Here is a 24,588-nt window from a genome sequence, read left to right on the forward strand (position 1 = left end):
ACCCAGCAATTACGTTAGAGGTGACCCAAATGGAAAGAGAGAATATTATAACCTTTTCTCCAACATTCCCACCAGTCTCCTGAGGATGGCAAGGAACAAAGATCAACCCTCAACCCTGGATTAACTCACTCAGTTGTGTTTGTTCGCCACCCCCTATGAAACCCACAACCAACCCCGCTCCCAAGATTACGAGGAGTCAATAGTTGGAAATAACAGGTTGCAGTTTATTATCTTGATACCATAAATCACCAACTCCGGTCGCAGGAGGAAGAAATCAAATGTCACCTTCATAGCCTCATACTACACATAGAATATACTAAATCAGAGGTGTTGCATTCTGCAGATTCTAGGGTTACTGTGCAACTATTTATCTGTCTTCTTGAGACCATGTAGGCAGTGTCCAGGTGGCAATTGCAGTGTTTACTTTGTGGCTACCCTCTGATTATTATTCTTGAATCCCACCAGTGCCCCTGCCATAAGCCACACCAAGGACCATGGTGTGGCAACCTTCACCCTTCCTTAGCCTTTCAGCTGACCTGTGGGTGGTCTTGCTAACAATTATTGCTGCTACCTCTGTTATACTGAAAAAGGTTTTTCAATCCTTGGCTGCTCCCCTTCTTTGCTTCTCCCCTATGAACTGACTATAAATAACTCGCTAGCTTCAATGCCCCAGTGATGTTTAGCAAAAGCACGTTCCTGCCTACCTTAAACAAGTGGATCCTATGCTCCATGTAAAACCCAGGGACCTGGAGGTTGATCAGCCCATGCAGTATGCACAGGCCCTTTGGTAATGTCACTGTCAATCTTCATGAATGTAATCTATAGGAAACAGGGAAAGGACTGTGGGAAGAGTAGAAAGTGATTTCCCATTGGTTGGATGATGTAAGGGATATGGGTTAATAACCAGCAGTCTAATAAGGTGTTAGCTAGCAATAACAAGAAAGAGCTACTACAGCACCATCTTTTCCTTAGCAGTAAACAAGAGTAGCATCTTTAGAAAGTACCAAGCCTGGCATGAATGGGAATGGGAAGGATGGGTATCTAGGAAAGCTACTTAAGTTTAAAGGAGTGTACACCCTAAGTGATTGAACACTGGGACTTTCTAGCGCGCCTGTCATATGATTAATGGTACTGTATTTCACATCTTAGAAGAGGATGTATATGAATTAATGGAAAAATGAAAACCGAGAAACCACATTAGTGAAAACCAAATCATAGAAAACCAGTTTTAAGGAAAAACAATTTTAAGGAAATACAAATTAATCGAAAATTCAAGGAAACAATTTAAAGGAAAGATATGTTAAGGAAAAACCCCAAATCTCTGTTAGACCTGGCATCCTTTGTGTGGTTTCTCCTAACCTTTTGGCCTCTGACCCCCTGTTTTCTGACTTCATTTTTGCTGGCTTTAGGATTTTGTGCACTTTAAAACTGCTGACCAGTGGTCAAGTGCAGGTGCTCTGTACTGTAAACATGGTAACAGTGCCTTATCCACAAGTGGCATATTTAATTTACTTGTAGATCCCTAGCAAAGCGCACTGTAGGTGTTTAAGGTCTGTAACTAGAACCCTACTCGTGGCCTGCAGCACTGATTGTGCCATCCACTGCAGTAGCCCTTCAAACATGTCTCAGGCCTGCCACTGCAGAGCCTGTGCGTGCAGTTTTAAACTGCAGTTCCGCCCTGGCAAGTACACTCACTTGATAGGCCCAAACCTTCCTTTTTATTATATAATAGTCACCGCTAAGGTAGGCCCTGGTTAGCCCCAAGGGTGGGTTGCAGTTTATGTGAACAGTTGAACATGTACTTTTAAGTTCAACATGTCCAGGTAGAGAAAAACGATTAAATTCGTTTTTCACTACTGAAAGGCCTATCTCTCCTATAGGTTAACCTTTAAGTATAACTTCCAGTTGGGAAAATATAAAAATATGGGGTTTGGTGTCTCTGGACTCACAATTTAAAATCACAACTTATGGTCAAGTTGGATTTTAAATTGTGAGTCTGAAAATGCCACTTTTAAAAAGTTGGCATTTTTATTACTTTAACCATTCTGTGCCTCTGCCTGCCTCTGAATTCACGTCTGGGGTGAATGACAGCTGGGCTTTGGCATTCCCTCTTAGACAGTCACATACAAAGGAAGCTTGGGTGTGACATTTGCATCCTGATGGTCCATCACAAGGCCGATGGGTCTTCCTGGAGTAGTTGGGATGGAGGAGCTGACACACAGCTAACATAGGGATGTGCCTCTCCTCACACAAAGGGCTGCATAACCCCCTGTAGAGTGTCAGGAGCCAGGGAAGGAAGGACACAGACCTTGTGCACTTCAAAGGCATATCTTTGAAATCTCCTCCATTTCAAATGCTCAACTGGTATACGTTCTGGGCCCCAAAACCCCACCAAAGCAGAACTGTACTGGAACTAAGGACATTCTGCCAGGAGTAAGGACTGCTGTGCTGCCAGGAGGGACTGCCACTCTGCTAACTGCATTGTTGTGTTGACCTGTTGCCTGCTTCTTCTTGCCTGAAGTGCGAAGGTCTGGACCTGTTCTCTACATCCTTGAACCCAAGATTCTCCAAGGGGTTTGTTGGCTTGCCCCTATTCTCCTGCAGTCTCAAGGACATCAAAGGATGCTTGTATCTCTCCTGGTATTGCTGGATTCTGCCATCTGTGAGTCCTACCCTTGCCTGCGGTGCCCCCCACCAGTCCTAGGCTTTAGAAAAGGGTTCTGCAGCTGTTGCCTGTAAAAACCAATGTATCATCACCACCGCTCGACAACACTTGCATGGCTCCACGATGATGCATTGCATTCATCTCAATGGAGTTCAACGCCGATGCGGGACCTGACTGCGAGGCTCAATGGCAACCCAGTGACCCGACATTGTGGAAAATATTGACACATCACCTTCGCAATTGATCCTCGATGTTAACACTTGCGCTAGCCAAGGTACTGTTTTAGCAGACCCTGGGTGAATTCTGTAGCTGGCCTACCCTCCCTCACGGTCGGCCTTAACTTTGGATTTTCAACGGTCCCTCATGACCTCCAATAACCTTTTGACCGCTAGTGACTTTCAAACAATACTTTTTGTTTATGCCTTAAAAATTCATTTCTCGACTTCTACTGATTGGATTTTTGCCGTTTTGATCTTGTTTTACTCAGATAAATATTCTCTCTTCTTCTAAACTGGTGTTGAGTCTTTTTGTGGTGTCCTTCACTGTGTTACTGTAATTAAGTGTTGCACAAATACTTTACACATTGCCTCTTAAGTTAAGCCTGACTGCTCGATGCCAAGTTACCAGAGGGTGAGCATCAGTTAATTTAGGGAGTGTAACTGACTTACCTTGACTCGGAAAGTGGTCCCTTCTTGGACAGGGTGCACACCTCTGCCAAGTAGAGACTCAATTTCTAACAATCACATTAAGCGTGGAGTTTATAGGTAGTGAGGCGTTTTTGGGTTCAGGCATGGGTAATGTGTAGGGGTGGTGAGGGGCTTTTATTGGTCAGGGAGTGGTGGCGTTCAGATGTAGAAAGAGCTTTTTAGGGTTCAGGGAAGGGTGGAAGTTAGTGTTGGTGAGGGTTTTGTTAGGGATCAGGAATAGGTGGAGTATTGGGGCAAGATATTTTTATGGTTCAAAAAGGGAGTTTAGAGGTGGTGATGGTTTTTAAGGCTCAATGATGGGTAGAGGTTATGGGTGGTGAACAATTTTGTGGGTGCAGGAATAGGTGGAGCTTATGGTGGTGGGGGTTTAGAGGTCTGGGATGCTTAAAGTTCATGGGCAGAAAGAGTTTTGGGGGGTTGAGGAGTTGGTGGAGTTTAGTGGTGAAGGTTTTTAAGGGTTCAGGGATGGGTGGAGTTTCAATGTAGAAAGAGTTTTTAGAGTTCATGGATGTGGGAGTTTGAGGTGGTGGGGGATTTCAGGTTCAGGTTTGGGTGAGGTTTAGGGGTGGGGTTTTAACGTTTCAGGGGTGGGTAGCTGTAGAACGGGTTTTTAGGTTCAGGAATGGCTGGAGTCTAGGGTTAGTGAGTGGATTTAGGGTTTGGTGATGAATGGAGATTAGCGCTAGAAATGGCATTTAGGGTTCAGGGATTGATGGAATTTAGGAGTTAGGGATGAGGTAGTTTAGGTGTGCTGAGGAGTCTGTAGGGTTCAGGATGGGTTGAATTTAGGGGTAGAAAGGGATTTTAGGGATTAGTAATAGGTGGAGTTTAGAGGTCAGGATGGGTATAGTTTAGGGGCGGTGAAGGTTCAGTGAATTAAAAGCATCCAATGTAGTTGTTTGACAATGTAAAATATATAAATACGAATAATGCCCCGTGAAGTAAAGCACTGAAATAGGTAGCTTCAGCAAAAATGTTTCTGAAAGTAATCCCTGAATCCATTGCATTTACACCTTAAAAAATAAGCATGGAATAGCCAATTTCGAAAAAAGACATTCTATGAACTAATTTCTATGAAACGGTAAATGCCATTTATTTTGCAACCTTCCATTAAACAGTTTGGGTTAAATGGTTTCTCAGTAGTGGTATTCCATTAAATTATTTTTCTATTAAATCACATACGACCCTTAGAAGAAAGAGGATGCAATTACATATTACTTTTACAATTTTATGCATGGATATGAAAAATGATTTATGCTTCTGTTTCAGTGAATAAGATAACATGTCTAAAGATCAAGTTTGCACCCTGACTGATAATATCAGCCAGTTAATGATGATCACACGAGGATGTACAGGTACAAAGTTTCTGCGCCACATGAAGATTCGGCATCTTGTTGCTATGTTTTAATCAACATGACTTGAGTGCTCAATTGGCCACCTCCTCAATTTTTGCATCATAGAGGTTTTGAACTTTGTTCATTCACCTAAACACGATACTGAAACCAAATCCACACTGGACTTGTGACAAAAATGTGAAATCCATCAGTAGGATATAAGTAGAAAATATTTGAACAATTCTGCACAAAAGAAAATAAATAAAAAAAACACGGAAATTCGAGTTACATACCAACATCCCATTGAAACTGAAGCAATTTCTGCCATCATATCTTATCAGCTCCACAAGATAAAGCATGCCACGCTGTAAGTCCCAAGCAAATAGAAGCACAGTCTGGTGTCAGAAAAATACACCTTAAGTAATAATATTAGCACGGATTCTGGAAATGTGGTCTGCGAATGCCATGGGATCTCTAAGACATTTTCGAGTATATTAAAACGGTTTACTTGTTAAGACGTCACACTGACAGTATTGGCACTGTTTTAACGTCATCTCTTTTAAACCGGTATAAAAAATACCGGCTTTTGCAATATAGTATGTTTTGCTGTGTCGGAATGTAGTAATCAGAAATTGATGGAACATATCGCCAAATAAAGGGCCAGCATAAAGTGGGGAATAAACCGTCAATGTGAACCAATGTATGGTAGAAATCACTGAAAACACAGTACCATTTAAGAGGCTGCAATCACCCACAAGAACGGACTGGATGGATGCTTAATTAAGAAGCACACAAAAACAAACACAGCCAGATGGCAGACTAGTGGCAAGCCGTGTGCAGTTCCACAGTCTGCTTATCTAAGAAGACAGCGGGCCCAGACTGAGGGCAACATATTTCGCCAGTTCAAGGAGTATGTCTATGCATGAGAGTCAATTTCAGGCCTAATGGGAGAGCGCGGAGGAGAGGAAGTAATACCAACCACCCGGAAGTGTCAGTCAATACTATTACTAAAGCTGGCTGCAATCCTCTAGATATTGCTAGTGGTAGCTTCTAGTCCACAGCAGCACAATATGGTGGATTCTCGCAAACAACCTTTAGGTTCATCTGCCATCCTGTGGTGGAAGTCTTAACCCATATATGGTGCGCACTTGTGTAATCTTCCGCACACAGAGAAAGACTTGTGCATACAAAAGATGGCTTTCATCTTTAGGATGCCAAAATCCATTTGGGGCATAGATTGCACACATATCCCAACGCCTGTACCAGGTTCATACCCGCATCGTGGCATACACAGCATAAGTTCTCAATGAATCCGCAATAGTATTTTTAAAACGGCTTCCAAATGAATGCCAAGGTATCCTATATTTTTTTAAAATTCGCAAAAAAGGCAGGTCGAGCCCACACACTATGGGTATTCGTAAATGCCTGGAGCGTAAAACCAAAAGTATTGGGCGTGGATGCACACCAGTGACGAGACTTGATGCAAGACATGCTGCACTGTGCACTGCTATCATCGGGGTGTTTATCTTTGACAATGTATGCGCACTACCCAGCCGATTTCAAAGTTATACAAACAGGTTCCTCCTTCTGATGTGAAGCGGAGGCCGTAATCACACTGTCGCAATGAACATCTAAGAAAATAGAGGCCGGCGGTAATTACTGCCAAATTATGACCATGGCGGTGAGAACTCCCATAGACAGCCAAAGTACCACACCATCCGCCAGGGCGTTAACACCACGCACGCCGGCGGTCGCCATCAACAGCCAGGCGGGAGACAAAGTGCCACCCACCATATCATGACACAGTACACCGCCACGATTTCCGGGGTGGAACCGACGCCATCAAAAGCTCAGCAGAAACAGAACACAGAAGACGAAAGACTCACCTACAGAAACACAGACAAGACCAGCTCCACCATGGAACCAGAACTGCAAGTCTTCCCGATGCTCCTCTATGCCATGCTCCACCTGGAACACCAACACCAACGAAGATGACGACGGTGAGTACAGCCGCCTAGCACACAAGGGAGGGATGGAGGGAGAGAGAGAGGGAGGTAAAGGAGAGTGACACACAAACGCATAACACACACCAGACACACACACACCATACACACACCCAGCTGCAGATGAAAAACAATGGTACACGACACATGGCAGAATAATGCAAGGACAACAAGAAGGCAGTAATGAGAATGTATTGAATGGGAAGAGATACCAAATGAACCAATTAGATAAAAAAGAGATATGTACAATTGTCCACAACAGGCCAATGCCCAGTCCAAAGTACAAAGGGCTCACATGGCCACAGGGTACAGTCCAAGGCCCAACTTGTCTCCTGACATCATCTGCACATAACTCTGCAGGGGCATAATTTCGCAAGTGGGCAGGCACCTCAGGGGGTTGGGGGTTGGGGAGCACCTCAGCTGAAGTCAGGAACTTGCTCACTTGTTCTGGAGGGAGCTTCATGCTCATATATCTGTGCTGGCGAGTGCAAGGTCACAGTCTCTCAGGTGGGTGACTTGCCCACCGGTTCCAAATAGGGCTCCATGCCCATTTCTCTGTGCTGAGGAGTGCAAGGTCACATGTGGACATTTTGTATGCTACCTGTATGATGAGTCCCAGCCCCACCATAGGCCTGCAAGTGAGGTGCACAAAAATTTAGCTGATGCTGTGCACATGTACCTTTTTCCCAGCACAACCATTAGAAAGTGTTGTGATGCATGCATAGCGCAACTTGGTAATGAGCAGGAACAAATTAGGCCAGCATCATGTATCATGTATTGAAGGGGGTCCCAAAACCTGTTTGGGTGGCATATGTATGTGCCACTGAGTAAGCTAAAAAATTCCTTTAGGACAATATTACCCGCACTGTGAAAGGCTGCTGAGAGCAGGTGAGATGGGCCCCCAATGTTCTCAGGAGAAGTGGTGAGGATCTGTTGCAACTCCTGCTGAGTACATCATTTACCTACACATAAATCGATGCATTTGGGCCCTACCTGCATCATGCTGTGCTTCAATACTCATGATGCACACACTTGGCTGGGGTAAGGATTGTACTGAGGGCCACAGGGATTGTAGTGATGCAATTGCTGCAGCACCCCTGTTGTTCCATTGGCCCATTTACTTAATTGGCCAAAGCCATGTAAGGGAGCTTGACCATGCACTGGGCCCAGACTACTAGCACTTCCCTGTTCAAATTCCTTACATATCACATACACCCTATACTATGTCTTTTACCACACATATTTGCAGAGTCAGTTCCACAGGCCTGCACCTTCTCACTGGCAGTATGGGGCTGCCTGCACCTGCTCCTTTACTGGCACATTACGCAGGTAACTCCACCAACAAATGCATCCTTGAACCACAGAGCAAGTGTTTCACTGTTGAGGCATATACTATGCCCATGTTCAAATCCCTCCCTGGACACATAATAGTATACCATGGCAACAATGCTTGGCCACACAATATTGCCAATACATCCATGAATTCAATCAGTCAATGTGCAGGTAGGTACAACTATCTTCACTTTAGTATGCTCCCATTGCATTACTGCTTATGTGTGTGCCTTGTGATGGCAAACACGCATTACTTAGGTCACTGAAGGATGTATGACGTCACTCCTCAACACCTTGACATGCCCAAACAACCCCTAGGTAGTAGTTTGTCAGTGCGCTATGACAATGAGGTAGATGACAACAACATCTGAGGCAGGCGCAAATACTATGAGTGTCACAATGGCCACTGCAACAACCACTGCATGCCCCTCAGATGCAATATACATTGTCAAGCAGTCCCATATGGCCATGGTGGTGCTGAGATAATAGACACCTGCATGACAAGGCCATGTAGCAATGGAGCACTGAGAAGCACCACAGGAGTGTCAGGGACAGTGATGGTTTGTAGGTGTGTGGGTCTACTTATCTGAGAATATGTGTGAGTGACTGATCACAGGTGTTTATTAGTTTCTCTGCTCTACCACTATGAAGACATGCTCACTCAGTCTAACTAGTTAACAGTAAACAATGTTGTCCATTAACAAAAATGTACAAATTACACTAACCAATGTTTTCAATCAATGTGTTGCAGGTGGACCTGCACCCTACACTGTCAGAGAGGTTGCCCAATTTAAATAACCTGATGTATCCAGTAAGTGTCATCTTGTGTGTTATGGGAGCAAATCATGGGTTTGGTGTGAGTCAGTCTGAAGTGTGGAATGCAACGTAAGATGGTTTTCCCTGACCAATGACCTGATTTAATTGGAGAATGGATGGTGACATCTTGCATGTTGGAATGTTGTGAAATGAGAATGGCTTGCATGTAGATCAAGGGGCAACGTGTGCTGGCATGGAATTTTGGGACATGGGAATTGACACGGGTGGCCAGTAATCCATTGGTGTCTACTATGGCAGGTCTCAGGGCAGTTGTTCATGTACATAGCATGCCTGTTTACAAACAATACATGTTGGAATCACGCATGCCTTAACAACGTGGTCGGGACAATGACCACGTTGTTACCACACATGCCTTTACCATGCATGCCTTTACAACAATTTTCCATTGCAAAAGCATGGCTGCTAAAGGCATGTGTGGGAATGGCATTTGTTGTTCTATCATACCACCCCCCAACCACCCCAAGCCCTCATACCAATCCATCTCTCAAAGCTCAAAAATAAAAATAATGCAAGCCCCTACCCAAAAATAACCAAGGCCCCCCACCCCCTTGTCCTAAAAAATAACATTCAGCCCAACAGCCCACCCACCCCAAGCCCTCTCTTCACCCTCCACCCCTGAAACCTAAAACAATAATAGCACAACGTTCTTACCCTAATATGGGAGGAAGATCCTTGAAGTACCAGGAGCCAAACTCTGGAACTCTCTGCCAGCTAACATTCGTATGATGACTCAGGAGATAGAATTTCGGAAGGCCATTAAAACTTGGCTATTCTAACAGCAAGGCAGTACTACTCTCCCTATGGAGGCGGTAAGATTCCTCCAATTTGTTTAATCTTCTAGTCTGATCAGCGCTACGAGGCCTCCGGGTAGTTTGGCGCTATATAAGCACTAGTAACATAACATAACATAACATAACATAACATGCTCAATCACCCACCCAACCCAAGCCCTTAATCCACCCCCACCCCTGACAACTAACCCCCAAGCCTGCCCCATCCCCACTTACTTCACCACGGCTACTCCCAGTCCACCCTGCCATTTTCTGTGCCTTCCCATGAATTTGCCTAGGTCAGCTTATGCGTGGTTAATGCACAGATAAAGGTATTTGTTGTTCCAGCAAGTGTGGTTATGCTTGCATGGGAAACGTCTGTATTGTTCCTAACCCGTTGTTTGTGATGTTTCACATTTACAAAGACTTTGTCACAATACCATTGTCACCACAGTGTGCCACACATAGCTTACACTTACTGACAAGACGGTACAGATGTGGGTGACATCTGCAGAGGTCTCTAGGGGGCTTATGTGGAGACACATACACCACAGGTGACTAGTACCCTTCAGATATCATAGCGTATATTTCTGAGCCCCCAGGGCCACCAGAGCATCACTTTTCGTGACGCTCCGGTGGCGCTATGTCCTGCGCCGTATTTACAAGGTAGCGTCAAGGCACTATTTGTGGATCAACACCACTGTGTAAATACGACTCCTTTACATGCAGCCCTTTGCGTGAAGGGGTGTGCAATGGCTGTTGCTGTGGGCGTACCACAGCGAGACCCATTGCAACTTGACACTGCCTCAGATTTACAGGTATTAGTATACCTAAAGGCAGCACCAAGATCTTACGCCACTGCAGGGGTGGCGTTAGCAAGACGCAACGAGGAGGAATACTTTTATTCCTCTTTGATTTTACCTTTTACTATGTATGTTGCACTTTGCAGCACACAGGGAAAGAGCAAAATGCCAGAAATGATTGTTTATGTGCGGGAAAGTGTCCTGTCCTGTACATAAACAATGATTTGTCAAATATGCTTTGGCACTTCTGTGTGTGCTGCATTCTGCTGCGCACATAGGAGTGCCAAATCTCCATTAGTGATTGTTTATGTGCAGGAAGAGACACCTTCCCACCCTTAAACAAACAAACCCCTCAATGCAGACATCCTTGCACGATGGAGCAAGGATGGCTGCAATGCTACCGGCAGCTAAATTTAGCGCCAGCGCAGGGGACAACACAGGGGTATCCCGGCATCCCTGCATTGTGATCATGACATAGTGTGGCACTGACAATTTTGCCGCAGTGACGCGCTCAGTCTTTTTCCTATCAATATGGGCCCATGTGTCTATAGCACTGCAAGGAGCCATATTGTGCTGCGCAATAATCAGTAGTGTACACATGTAGTGAGCAACTCACCTCCAGATGGTTGTGTCAAAAGTCCATGAATTTCCAACACCAGCTCTCAGGCGGTTTTCACAACATGGTCCTGCCACCAGGCTATTTGTGAGTGATGTAGATCACATCACATATGCATATGATGTGAAGGGTGTGTGCGTACCTGCTACTTTGATTTCATCTGACATAAATATGCAAATAATGGACAAGGTTTCTCGATACTGTTGCAGCACCCACTGCAGTGCCAAACTCACCATGGGCCTAAGGGCACCCATACAGCCACCATGTGTGTGCCGTTTAACACATGTAGCACTACATGGCACAGGATAGAGGGCTTTAGTTCAGTTATGTGTTGACAACTCTGATGTGCAACACAGGCTTCAAGCCTGACTTGCTGGGAAGTTTCAGTCAGTTGTACAAGTGGGCACATCATAGGCAATTGCATGCCCCCTTGTTTTTTGTGCTCAAGGCAGGTTTTACAACAGGACACAACAATGTTGATTTACCTAACCTTAGAATAGAAGGTGTGAAGTTACCTGACCCCCTATCATATGGGCCACACCTACGCTACTTGCTGGCTGCGCAAGCCATGATGTTCCACCAGGTGTGTCAAAGTGATGGATTCCATGCACAGCCCTCCTAATGCACAGGGACACAAGAAATTCAGACTTGTTGGGGCACGTGAGGCTCACAAGGTAGATGACACAAATGTTGATCATGAACAGTTTTGTCCACTCAGTTCTGGGCACTGTTACATCTAAACACATTTCTTTCTTCCCATGTACATGATACTGATGATGACTGGTAGGAAATAGCCTTAGGTGAGAAGTGAGGTATCTTGGAGGAATGTGTGTTGGACTGTATGTGTTATCTGCAGTTGCAGTGTACATAATGTCTGTACAATCTACACCCAATTCTGTTATTGATGCTTGCTTCTCCTCATGTTTTAGCTGGCAACATGACTGAGGCACAGAGGTGAGACTTCCACAAGAGGGCTGAACGGTACCGCCACATAGTGGAAGTTGATGATGCCTACCGCCAAATGGGCAGGAGGCTCCAAAAGGAAAAAATATCAGAGGAGTGGCGTATCTTTCCACATGGGGGGGCTTCAAAAACAGCCACAGCAGGACACAGCCACCAAGCCATAACGGGATCAGGGGGCCACTTCTAGAGCAGGGCCATCAACGTTAGCTGCACCACTATTAACGCAGCCACCAGTGCAACCACTTGCAGCAGTGGGCCCAAGTCAATTTGAGATGGCCACAAGGAGGGACATTGGGCTGATATTGTCAAGACTGACAAAACTGGAGGAGGAGGTTGCAGCAAATTGCAAGATGTTGTGCTACGTCAAGAAGAAGTTAAAAAAAACACACAAGTGAACTACTGTAGCATCTTGCAACCTCACATTTCTTACTCCTCCCTTTTACCATTTTGTATTGTTTTAATTATGGTATTATATGTGTAGTGTTAGGTTAGTGTAGGGTAGGCATAGATTAGATTAAGTATAGTGGGGGTGGGTTTAACTATATCATTTTATTGTTGGAGGGTTGGGTGAGGGTAATGTTGGGGTATTTGTGTATAAAAAAAAAAATAATACAAAAAATATATATTTGTTTAGGCCATAGGATAGGTGGTACATGTGTAGCTATAGTGTATGTTTTCCTACTTGTTTCTCGTCTCATAAGGGGGTGGGAGCCAATGTTTAGAGTGCAGTGTTACATGTATAAGATACGTTTAGTATAGCTTAGACAGGTGAAGTTTGAATTTTAGGATACTTAGTTTAGGTTAGTTTCGAATAGGGTAGGTTTTAGATTATCATATGCTTGACTGTTTTGAATAAATCCTGTTCATATTTGCCTGATTACTATTTTTAAATGATTTTGTCTGGGGCTTATCATGAGTGCACTTGGCAAGTTAGGGGAATGGCCTAGGGTATGCTTACTGTCATGATTTTCCAGGTTTCCCATATGCATCATCATGACCAAAAAGCTGTCAGAATGGCTGCTACATTCTGTCCACTTGTGCACACATTTGACATCCTGTTCCAGTCAATCACAATGTATTTTAATTTTTATCTGGGAGAAGTGAATATGGTACTTCACCTGTCATTGGTGGGGTCCTGGAGATACATTGTTGGCAAGTGTGGTACATCTGACAACTCCCAATTCTGGGACTGTGTCCTGCAACACTGACAGGTGGCCATCGCTGATTAGGTTAGGTTTTCCTGTTCTACACATGTCAGTTGTACTTGTACTCCCATCTGGTTAACTCAATTTTGATTGGGTAATGAGCCATACATGCCATATATCTACTTCAAAGGCTATTCAGGAGCATTTGATTAACACAGTAAATTGGTTGAAGCCGACACAATCATTCAGCTTCCTCTTGTTTGGATCCTAGTGTGTGGCTTAGTGTCTGACAGTCATGCACTCATGTACTGATATCGTGGGTGCATTTACATGGATTGATGCAACAGTAACTTATTGCTGAGTAGATGGATCACAGTAAGTGTAGACATGCTACATGTGTACAAGATGCTTTATTTACAGGTGCAGCTGTTACTGTGATTATTATACAATGTCCATTTCACTGGTCCCATGAGTGAACATTTGCCAAATATAGGTAATTCAGAGTCCAGGGTTGAGGGACATGTCATCAGACATGGTTAGGAGTAGTGTGCATAAGGGACGAGTGCATAACATTGCCATTGGTATGGTAGAGGCATTGACAGCAAATAGCAGACATATCAACAGAGGTTAGGTGAAGAGGGCACATTTCCTACTTTCACAACACTGGTATGATCTTAAGCCCAGAACTAAGGAGAAACTGTCCATGTGGCACAGGCTGGTGCTACCGGGTGCTTTTCCTTTTGATTGTTATTCCTTCCACATCTTCATCCTCTGATGTGTGTGGTTCCTCCTGTGCCATGGCTGATGCTGTTGTAGAGGTAGAGGGGGCCACACACACTTCAGAGGATAGAGATGTGGAGTCAAGGAAACTGGCAGCTGCCATTTGTGGAAACACATAAGGCATCACTGCTGCAAGGAGGAACTGCTGATTCTTCAAAGCCGGAACAACGTGACAGTGGTAGGCACCCATGTTTTCCCTGCAGGAGGCCACATCCCGCTGTATGAACTCCAGGGTATTCTGCATGCTGCTGGCATTTTCAGAGGCCATCTGTTGTAGCATTTGGTTTATCACAACAGCTATGTCCACCAGGGGCTTCTGGAGTCCATGTAGCAGGGAGTAGATGCCTCTGATGGCAGCTGAGTTGTCCTTATTTGGACTGAGGGACCTCCTCACTCCCTCTAGGCTGCCTGCCATGGTCTCCATCCCCACCCGAACCTGATTTGCCAGCTCATGCTAGGCTCCTACCACTGTCCTCTGAAAGCTGATCTCTGGGTCCTCGGAGTCCAGGGCTGTGGGTTGACTGGCTGGTGGTTTCAGTTGGTGTTTGGGAGGTTCACGTGGAGACCCTGCAACGCTGTCTGATCCCCGTGTGACTGGAGGTGGTGTCTGGAGGGATACTAGGATATCCTGGAGAGTCTGTTGATTGATGGTTGCCAGCTGGTCATCCATGTCATCTTCAAAGTCCAGGGCAGGCAGGTCAGCAGGAGGTAAGCCATCATCATCTGCAATGAGATAGTATAACACCAATTTTGGATTGCATTGGCTGTTCACATGGTACATCATGTATTTGCCACTGGAGACTCAGTGACATTTAACTGACCCAAGGTTGTGGTTGTACTTATCTGTAGCATTGTGCAGCTCACATGGGTTAAGCACTGAGAGTGGCAGCGCCCCACTGCATCATTTTCACAGCACAGGGATGCACTGTATTCATTTGCATGCAGGACACCCCTGTGTTTTCCCCTGTCCTGGCACATACTGGAGGTGCCTAGCGCCAACGCAGGAACCCTTGCACCATCCTGCAAGGATGTCTGCACTGATAGTTTTGACTGTTAATGTGCAGGGAGGTGTCCCTTCCTTCACATTTACAAACTATTTTTGCAAAGATGGCATTTCAATGTGTGCTCAGCACACATAAGTACAGGCAATGTGACACCAAGGAAGGGAAGCAATTTGGCCAGTGACACCACCCTGACACCACCCCTGGGGTGGTACTGACTTAATTTCTAGTCTCTGATGCGTATGTTGTGTGTACAGGAGCTTTGATTAAATGCAATAGGTGTTGTAATGGCACAGCCACGCTATTTGCATGTGCCTACCAGGCAATGTGGTGCTTGGGTGCATGGTGACATTTGGCCATAGTGAGTGGCCTACATCAACATTGTGTATACGTTGGTGTGCAGAGCACAACCAAAGCATCAGTACATGGTGGCTTAGGTGAGGATGGTGCGTTTTAATTCAGGGCCTATGTGTCCTGATGCAACCCTTTCAAATGCATTGGGTGTGTCCTATATACCTCCCACTTCTACCATTGGTGGCGTTCCAGATATCCCCTCTGCAACTTACCCTGCATTAGAGGTGTTTCCTAGCAGTCTGCGCTGTCCTGCCCTGTGACTCCAGTGACCACCTCCTCCAGGATTACCACTGTGACCATCTCCTCCAGCTCATCCAGGTTCTCCTGTGGTGTAGGACTTCCACCTACAGGTCTGCAGCACTGCCTTACGGTTCCTGGCAAGTTTCTCCTTTGTCCTGCACTAGAAATCATGCCAGCGCTTCTTGCACTCAGTGTCATTCGTCCTCACCTCTTCCACACTGTTGATTTTGTCCACTATTTCCTGCCATTTTGCGTCTCTCTCCCAACTGGCAATTTGGAGGTTACAAATAACTGATGTTGGTGCTCCGTCACCTCTCTGACCAGGATGTCATGCTCCTCCTCAGTGAAGCGACACTTGCGCTTTCTCTTCGTCTTCTCCTGTACCTTTCTGGCTCGTACTTGGGTTTATGGGCTGTCACTGGGGTCTCTCCTGGCCTGATGCTTCCATTCTCGGTTGCAATAGCACTGCTTCCTGCGTTATCATTTTCATTTTGATGCTCATATGGTGTAAATATGGCACTAACCTTTTTGCATCATGTTTACGTGCTGTAAAATGATGTTGCGCCATTTTTGCAGCCTTAGGCCCTCATTACAATCCTGGCAGTAAATGCCGCCTACCGCTGTGCTGACGGCCGCCAACATACAGTGACCGCGGCGGTATTCCGCTACAGGTAATATGACCCACACTGAGAAATCATCCACAAAACAGACACCCACACAAGTCCGCCAGACCAAAGGTCAGTGATAAACTGGCGATAGCAAAACCCACACCGTTACGCCAACAGCAAAACGACCACAGTATCATGAACCACCAATCACCGCTCAGGTCTTTCAAACACAGTAAACCATTGGCGGTACTCACTGCCGCGCTCAAAATACACACACATTTATAAAACACCACCACATTGGACAATTCAAACTACACACACCTGACACACATACACACACCACACCCACACACTCAGAGCACTATAAAACACCCCCCCACATTACCCACAACCTTTAACAGCCAAAAAAACAATAGCTCACAGAGAGAGACAAGGCAGGAGTACCCACTCAATCAGAGGCACAGAACACCATCACCCGTACACCATCCACGCACATCACAGCATACACCACAACACATCACCCCATACATCACCCCACACATCCTCACACATTGCACGCACACATCCATGGCACCCCAAAGACACCCCAGGTTCTCAGAGGAGGAGCTAAGGGTCATGGTGGAGGAAATCATCCGGGTAGAGCCACAGCTTTTAGGATCACAGGTGCAGCAGACGTCCATAGCTAGGAAGATGGAAATATGCGGGAGAATAGTGGACAGGGTGAATGCCGTGGGACAGCACCCCAGAACAAGGGATGACATAAGGAAGAGGTGGAACGACCTACGAGGGGAAGGTGTGTTCCGTGGTTGCAAGACACTAGGTAACCATACAGACGACTGGCGGTGGACCCCCACCTCCTCCTCCACAACTAACAACATGGAAGGAGCAAGCCTTGGCGATAAAGCATCCTGAGGGCCTCGCAGGAGTAGCAGGAGGACTAGACTCTGGTAAGTCATATCTTTACTATTATATCCCCCATCCTACCTGCATGCCATCACATACCCACACCCTTACCCTCACTCCCATCACTCCATCACTCCATCACCTCATACCCCTACCATCACAACCCACCTATCCCAATACCAAGCCCTGCATGCAACACCAATGCATGGACTCCCATCACAGACCTGCATGGACACCCATCACCACAGCATGCCCAGTAAATCACCACTCTCACAAGGCCAAGCCGACAGGGAAATCACAATCATAGAGGGAAACACACCCATGCACATATGGCCCACGCAGATACTCTAACACTGCATTTGCATCCCCACAGGACCCATACTCAACGTCACTGGAGAGGAGGTGCCAGCTACATCCAGTGCCCCCACAGAAGAGGCCCACAGTGACGACAGCAGCTCTGCACACCTGGATCTCGATGACCAACCTGGCCCATCTAGGACCTCTGGACAGATGGGTACCCAGTCACAGTCCCAACCCACCACAGAGCCTCCCCCCTCAGGAAACACCACCACAGCACCCACCCAGCGGGCCCATGCCACTGTCCAAGGACATGTCAATCAGCAGTGTGTCCACCACTACAAGGACCCCAGGCAACCCCAAAACCCAGGACGACCATAGACCAGGGGTCAGTGGCAGTGGGCACATGGTTCAGGGGACAGAGGCACAGGACAACATGGAAGCTGGGAGGACTGCTGTGCGACAGGGGGAGGACAGGCCCAGGGAACCCACTCTCCACGAGGCACTCTCCAACATCCTGGGAGCATACCACCATTCCCCGGACACTATGGGCCAGTTACTGGCCAAGCTGCAGGAGACCCTGTGGCTGCAAGAGGGACAGTACCTGGGAATCAGGGATGACCTAACAAAAATATACACCATCCTGGTCACCATTGCAGGGGTCTGGCAGACATGGGCAAGACCATGAGGGAGGCTGTGGCACAACAATGGGCGCCTGACACTAGCCAAACTAAGGAAATAAGACTCTCCTGATTGTCACCCTTCTGTCCCACACTGTCACCCTGTCAACCTTAAGCTGCCATTACTCCCCTTCCGATGCCCCATTGGACAATGCACCTGTGATACCAAGACACTAGACTCTACCCTGAACTTACTTCCACCATCAGCCCAGCCCCTTGCACCACCCCCTCTACCTATGAGCACCTAAATAAACACCCTTGGAACAAATACCAATCTGGAGTCAGTCAAATGATTCAAATATGTATTAGTGCAACATTATCAAAGCATTGCAAATCAAAAGTACAGTGAAATATATTTTAGGATGACCTCTGGTGGGCAGCAGTACAAATAGGAGGAGCCAGAGTGGGGCATAGAGATCTGAAAATGGAGATGCAAAAGGGTACAGTCAGTGGCGATAAACATAGGGAAACAAGCTGCCTTGTACAATGTCCAACAGATAACTGAAATGTAAAGTGAAGTTACAGTGTCTTACCTGTGTGTCACTGGAAGTACTGCCCAATAATATTGGTTCTGTTTTCAACATCTTCTTCCACTGCCTCCTCTTCCTCACTGTCCACAGGCTCCACCGCTGCCACAAGACCATCTCCAGGCTCATCCTCCTGCAGAAAAGGCACCTGGAGTCTCAAGGCCAGGTTGTGCAACATGCAACATGCAACATGCCACAATGACCTGACACACCTTCTTGGGTGAGTAGTACAGGGATCCACCTGTCAGATGGAGGCACCGGAACCTGGCCTTCAGGAGACTGAAGGTTCTTTCTATAATCCTCCTTGTATGCCCATGTGCTTCATTGTAACGTTCTCTGCCTTTGTCCTGGCATTTCTCATAGGGGTCAGTAGCCATGAGAGGTTGGGGTAACCAGAGTCACCTGCAAATATCGAGGGAAAACTTTTAGACACACACTAACCCTTAGGGAAAACCCCATACCCAGACACCTACTCATACTGTGTGGGGACCTTTGGCTCACCTATTAGCCACACCCTGTACCCCTGGAGTTGGCCCATCACATATGGGATGCTGCTATTCTTCAAGATATAGGTGTCATGCACAGAGCAAGGAAATTTGGCATTCACGTGGGAGATGTACTGGTCCGCCAAACACACCATCTGCACATTCATTGAGTGATAGCTTTTTCTATTCCTGTAAACTTGTTCATTTCTCCAGGGGGGGACAAATGCCACATGTGTACCATCAATGGCACCACTGATGTTGGGGATATGTCCCAGGGCATAAAAGTCAGCTTTCACTGTGGCCAAACCCTCCACCTGGTGGAACACGATGTAGCTGTGCATGTGTTTCAGCAGGGCAGACAACACTCTGGTCAACACATTAGAGAACATTGGCTGAGACATCCCTGATGCCATGGCCACTGTTGTTTGGAAGGAACCACTTACCAGGAAATGGAGCACTGACAGGACCTGCACTGGAGGGGGGATTCCTGTGGGTTGGCGGATAGTAGACATCAGGTATGGCTCCAATTGGGCACACAGTTCCTGGATTGTGGCACAATCAAGTCTGTAGGTAATGATAATATGTCTTTCCTCCATTGTCGCAAGGTCCAACAGGGGTCTGTACACTGGAGGATCCCACCATCTCATAATCTGCCTCAGCGGTTGAAGCCTATGGAAGTGAATGGTGAGCAGAGGGTCAAAATTCACTTATATTGCACTAATGATGAATTGTTGACTTTACAGAAACAGTATGTGAGCCCGAGAGTCCGTTGATGTGCCAATGTCTGCTGTGACGCAGTTAGATGCCATGCCTTGTGCCCCCTTGAAATGGCGGATGCCTGACCTTTGAGGAGGGCAAGTGGAAATGAGGTAATTGCGCTGGCGCTGTGCACCATCGTGGTAGGCGGTCGATGACCGCCACGCAAATTCGCATTGGTTATCATTGGGCCCTATGGGTTCCAGGAGCCAATGGCGATGTACGCCGGCGGTGATGGTATGCACCGCCACCGAAATCACCGCCATTTTCTATCTAATCACTCACTTGCTACCTGGCCTTCAACAGGAGAGGACCAACACTGCAAGTGCTGCTGTGACCTGTGTCTGGAAGCGACAATGGCTCATGTGTCTGGGGAAAAGGCCCCTGCCTTCACTGCAGAGGAGTTGGAGAAACTGGTTGATGGGGTCCTACCCCAATACACGTTACTCTGCGGTCCTCAAGACAAACAGGTGAATACACTGTGAGCATGATGCGTGGGCCATGAATGTATGGAGTGCTGTGTGTGTAAGCCACATGTAGGGGCCAGAGGGGTCCTGGCCAGAGTGCAGTATATAAGGTGGTCAACGTATGTGCGTCAGGGGATGTGTGGGATCTGGTGGGCAATGAGCATGACGGTCCGAACGGGTGAATAATTCCCTTTTCTGCTGTCTTTTCCCTACAGGTCAGCGCCCACCAGAAAAAGGGTATTTGGCGTGCCATTGCCAAGGCGGTGCAGACCCTGGGGGTCTTTGACAGGCAGGGCACCCACTCCCGCAAGAGGTGGGAGGACCTGCGCCGCTGAGCAAGGAAGACGGTGTAGGCCCAACTGGGGCTGGCCTCCCAACGAGGAAGGGGTGCCTGTCGCACCATGACCCCACTGATGTTCCGCATCCTGGCCGTGACCTATCCGGAGTTGGATGGGCGCTTGATGACATTACAGCAGCCACAAGGGGGTGAGTACAGAATCTGAAACATGACTTTGCGCGTGTCAGGAGGTACCTGGGTGGGGGATGTTGACTGTGGGTGCCCCTAGGCCAGGGCGAACATGACAGGGTAGGTCCCTTGTTGGGCAGGCTCAGTATCACTCCTACCCCAATAGTGTTGGTGGCCATCTACTCCTGGGCAGGGTCCTGTGGGTTTCAGTTGTGCAGCTAATGGCGTTAGGCAATGAACCCCATGGGCTGGTCACTGTCTTAGTACATGGTTGGGCACGGCCTAGTGCATAGGGCAGCTCAGTGTGTGTTGTGTACGCCAACGGTAGTGGTGTTGCTGGCATTGACCAAGTGTATCCTCTGTCTTCCCCACTTTTGTTTTGTCACCCTGTCCTTGTGTGCATTACCATCATCTGGCAGAGGAGCAAAGGCACCGGCGACGGATGGAGCTGCATCCCACAGGGCCCATGAGGCCGAATCCACCGAGGGTGAGTGTACAATCCACCGAGGGTGAGTGCACCAGTGGGATGGAGGGCGAGGGGAGCACCATGACGGGGACAGGAGGGGAGACCACAGACAGCGACTCCTCCTCCGATGGAAGCTCCCTGGTGGTGGCAGACACCCCTGTGTCCACCCCAACAACAGATACAGGTGCCACCCTCCCTACCAGCACCACCCTCCCAGCAGCCCCTCAGCGTGTTTCCCGTGCCCGCCCACCCAGAAGGGTGGGCATCTACTTCACCCCAGGCACCTCAGGTCCTGCCCCAGTCAGCCCTGCTGCCCTCAGTGAGGAGGCTATTGACCCCCTGAGATCCCTCTCTGTTGGGCAGTAAACCATAGTGAATGCCATCCAGGGTGTAGCAGGGCATTTGCAACAAACAAATGCATAGCTGGAGGGCATGCACTCTTGCGTGGCAGCCCAACAGAGAGCTTTTCAGGCTCTGGCCTCAGCACTGATGGCAGCCCTTGTCCCTGTGTCTAGCCTCCCCCCTCGAACTTCCTCTACCCAGACCCAATCCCCTCAAACCCAGCCTTTCCCAGGCACACCTTCAGACCAGCATTCACCCAAATCAACACACAAAGGTGGCTCAGGCAAACATAAGCACCACACTTCATCTCACAGGCACTCACACAAGCACCATCCCCAAGCAGACACACCAACATCCACTTCCTCCACTGTGTCCCCCTCCTCTTCGTCCACCTCACTCCCAGTATCATCTCCACTCACACCTGCATGCACTACATCCTCATCCACTACCTCCATCACCAGCACGCCCATCACAACACACACCTCACTGGCAGTCACCACCCCCACAACCATGCACACGTCCCCTGTGTCCTCTCCCAGTGTGTCTGTGACCCCTCCTCCTAAAGTACACAAATGCAAGCACCCACCCAACACCCATCCACTTCACATCAGCATCCACACCCAAACCCTCTCCATCTTCCCTCCCCAGTGTGTCTAAAAAACTTTTCCTGGCAAACATTGATCTGTTGCCTAACCCTTCCCCCCGTCGAACCCCTTGGGCAAGGGTGTCCAGAACCCAGGCCAGCGCCTCAGCCACCAAGTCGTCTTCCGCTGTGGTACCTGCAACTCCCAGGGGCTTCAAGGGGGCACCCATCATACCAGCCAGTGTGCCACCGACCCCTGCAAAGGACCATGCCATACCACCACCTGCCAAGATGAAGAAGCGGACAGCATACACCAAGGTCAAGGAGCACGACCCACCCAGCAAGGCCTCCTCCAAAACTGCAGCTGCCAGAGCCAAGGTCCCAACAGCAGCTGCCAAAGTGAAGAAGGGGCAGAAAAGCCAAGGCAAGGCACCTCAGCCGTTAGAGGCTGCAGGAGAAGGGCTGGTGCCTCCCTCCACCACTGGCTGCACCGGCACCTGCACCACGGCCAGCACCGCCAGCATCCCCGCTGTAAGCACTGCTGCAAGCACCTCCACAAGCACCGCCACCTGCACCGCTGGCACCACTAACAGCAGCAGCAGCCCCAGTATGCGTCCATCTGGGGCTGCAAGAGACGGGCTGTAGCCTCCCACCACCACTGGCAGCACTCCTACCAGCACCACAACAACCACCAGTTTGCAGCCTTAGTCGAGCAGGATGGAGTCTGGCCTGCCTCCATGGACTTTCATGCTACCTGTCCCCTGCAAATCTCATGCCTCAGACACCCAGGTGAGGGGATGTGAACTGCCACACCCCATGTGCTGCATCACTGGGCACCAAGCCCCCTCCAGACTCAGTGGAGAAAGGTATCCACTCATCCACTCACCCAATCCTTGGCAGGATGAAGCACACTGGGCACCAAGCCCCTCCAGAACCAGACAGGCATCCACTTGAGAGACTGTGGCCTTGCACTCCCCAGGAGCAAGCAGTGGGCAAACCACCCACTTGAGAAACTGTGGCTTTGCACTCCCCAGGACCAAGCAGTGGGCAAACCACCCACTTGAGAGACTGTGGCTTTGCACTCCCCAGGACCAAGCAGTGGGCAAACCGCCCACTAGAGAGACTGTGGCTTTGCACCCCCCAGGACCACGCAGTGGGCATGGAGCCTCCTCGAGGAGCAGTGGTGTTATTCCATCTTCCAGGTGAGGTGCCCCCCCTTATGTATCCCCTTGAGGTGCCTGTGTGTTTTCCACCTGTTGCCCCTGCGGTGTTCTCTCCGTATTGAGGCAGGAGTGCCCATGATTTTTGGCCCAGTGGGCCATGGACATTTGCAAAGGACAATGCACAACCTTATGTACATATTGTAAATTTTTGTGAATACTGTTTTTTGAATCGTTACATATATCTGACTATTTCAAAAATATCACTGTTTAACTCAATTCCTTTTGTTCTTGCGTTTTTTCCAGGGGGTTACGGGGTGTAAATGTAATGTTGATGCATGTGTTTGTGTGTATGGTGTTGTGGGTGAGGGTGGGGGTGGGGGTGTTGCGTGTTGCATATGTGTGTCACTCTCTTTTTCCTCCCCTCTCCCCTGTGTGCTAGGTGCAGTACTCACCGTGGTCATCGCCGCGGCCTTTGATATTCTTGGTGTATGAGGAGGTACACCAGCATGGGTAGGACCTGTAACTCGGGCTCCATGGCGTCCTGGTTCTTCGTTGATTGTTGAGAGGTGAGTGGTTTCCCTTCCAAACACTGTTTCCACCATGCTTTTGATGGCGTTGATACCGCCCTGGAAAAGCTGGTGGATTGGCGTGTTGTAATGGGGTGGGCAGTACATTGTCTTCCGCCTGTCTGTTGGCGGTGACCGCCGCGGTGTTGGTTGCTACTGCCGTGGTAGTCGGAGTGTTAAAGTGGCTGTTTATGATGGCGGTTTCCGCCGTGGTCATGGTCCCATTTTTTTACCGCCGGCCTGTTGGCGGTATTACCGCTGCTTTAACAACGACCGCCAGGGTTGTAATGAGGGCCTTAATGTCATTTTTACTTACGGCATTGCGCAGCTGTGAGCACCTTCTTTTTATTTTATGCTACCCATTCCTTAGTGTCGTTGTGCATTATACCTTAAATATAGCGCACAGCTGGTGCTATGGAATGGTGCTAGCTCAAGCTAAATAAAATGACACAAAACTGCATTAGTGCAGTTTTGCACCATTCACTATAAATATGGGCAATAGTAAATAAATGTAGTCCCAGAGAAAAAGCGTGTTGAAATATAGATACTAAGGAAATATACACAATATGTTGATGAAAATAAGGGAAAGGGATTTGAATACACAACCTACGTGACTTCTTTAAACTTGTATGAGGGAACTCATGTGGCTCTCTAACAGTAACCACGATGTGCTTGGTAAGTGCTGTATTGGAAGCATGCGGCCCAAAGTAACGCTGTAAAACAGTATGC

The sequence above is a fragment of the Pleurodeles waltl genome, chromosome 1_2, assembly GCF_031143425.1.
Source record: "Pleurodeles waltl isolate 20211129_DDA chromosome 1_2, aPleWal1.hap1.20221129, whole genome shotgun sequence".
In the NCBI taxonomy this organism is placed as follows: Eukaryota; Metazoa; Chordata; class Amphibia; order Caudata; family Salamandridae; genus Pleurodeles; species Pleurodeles waltl.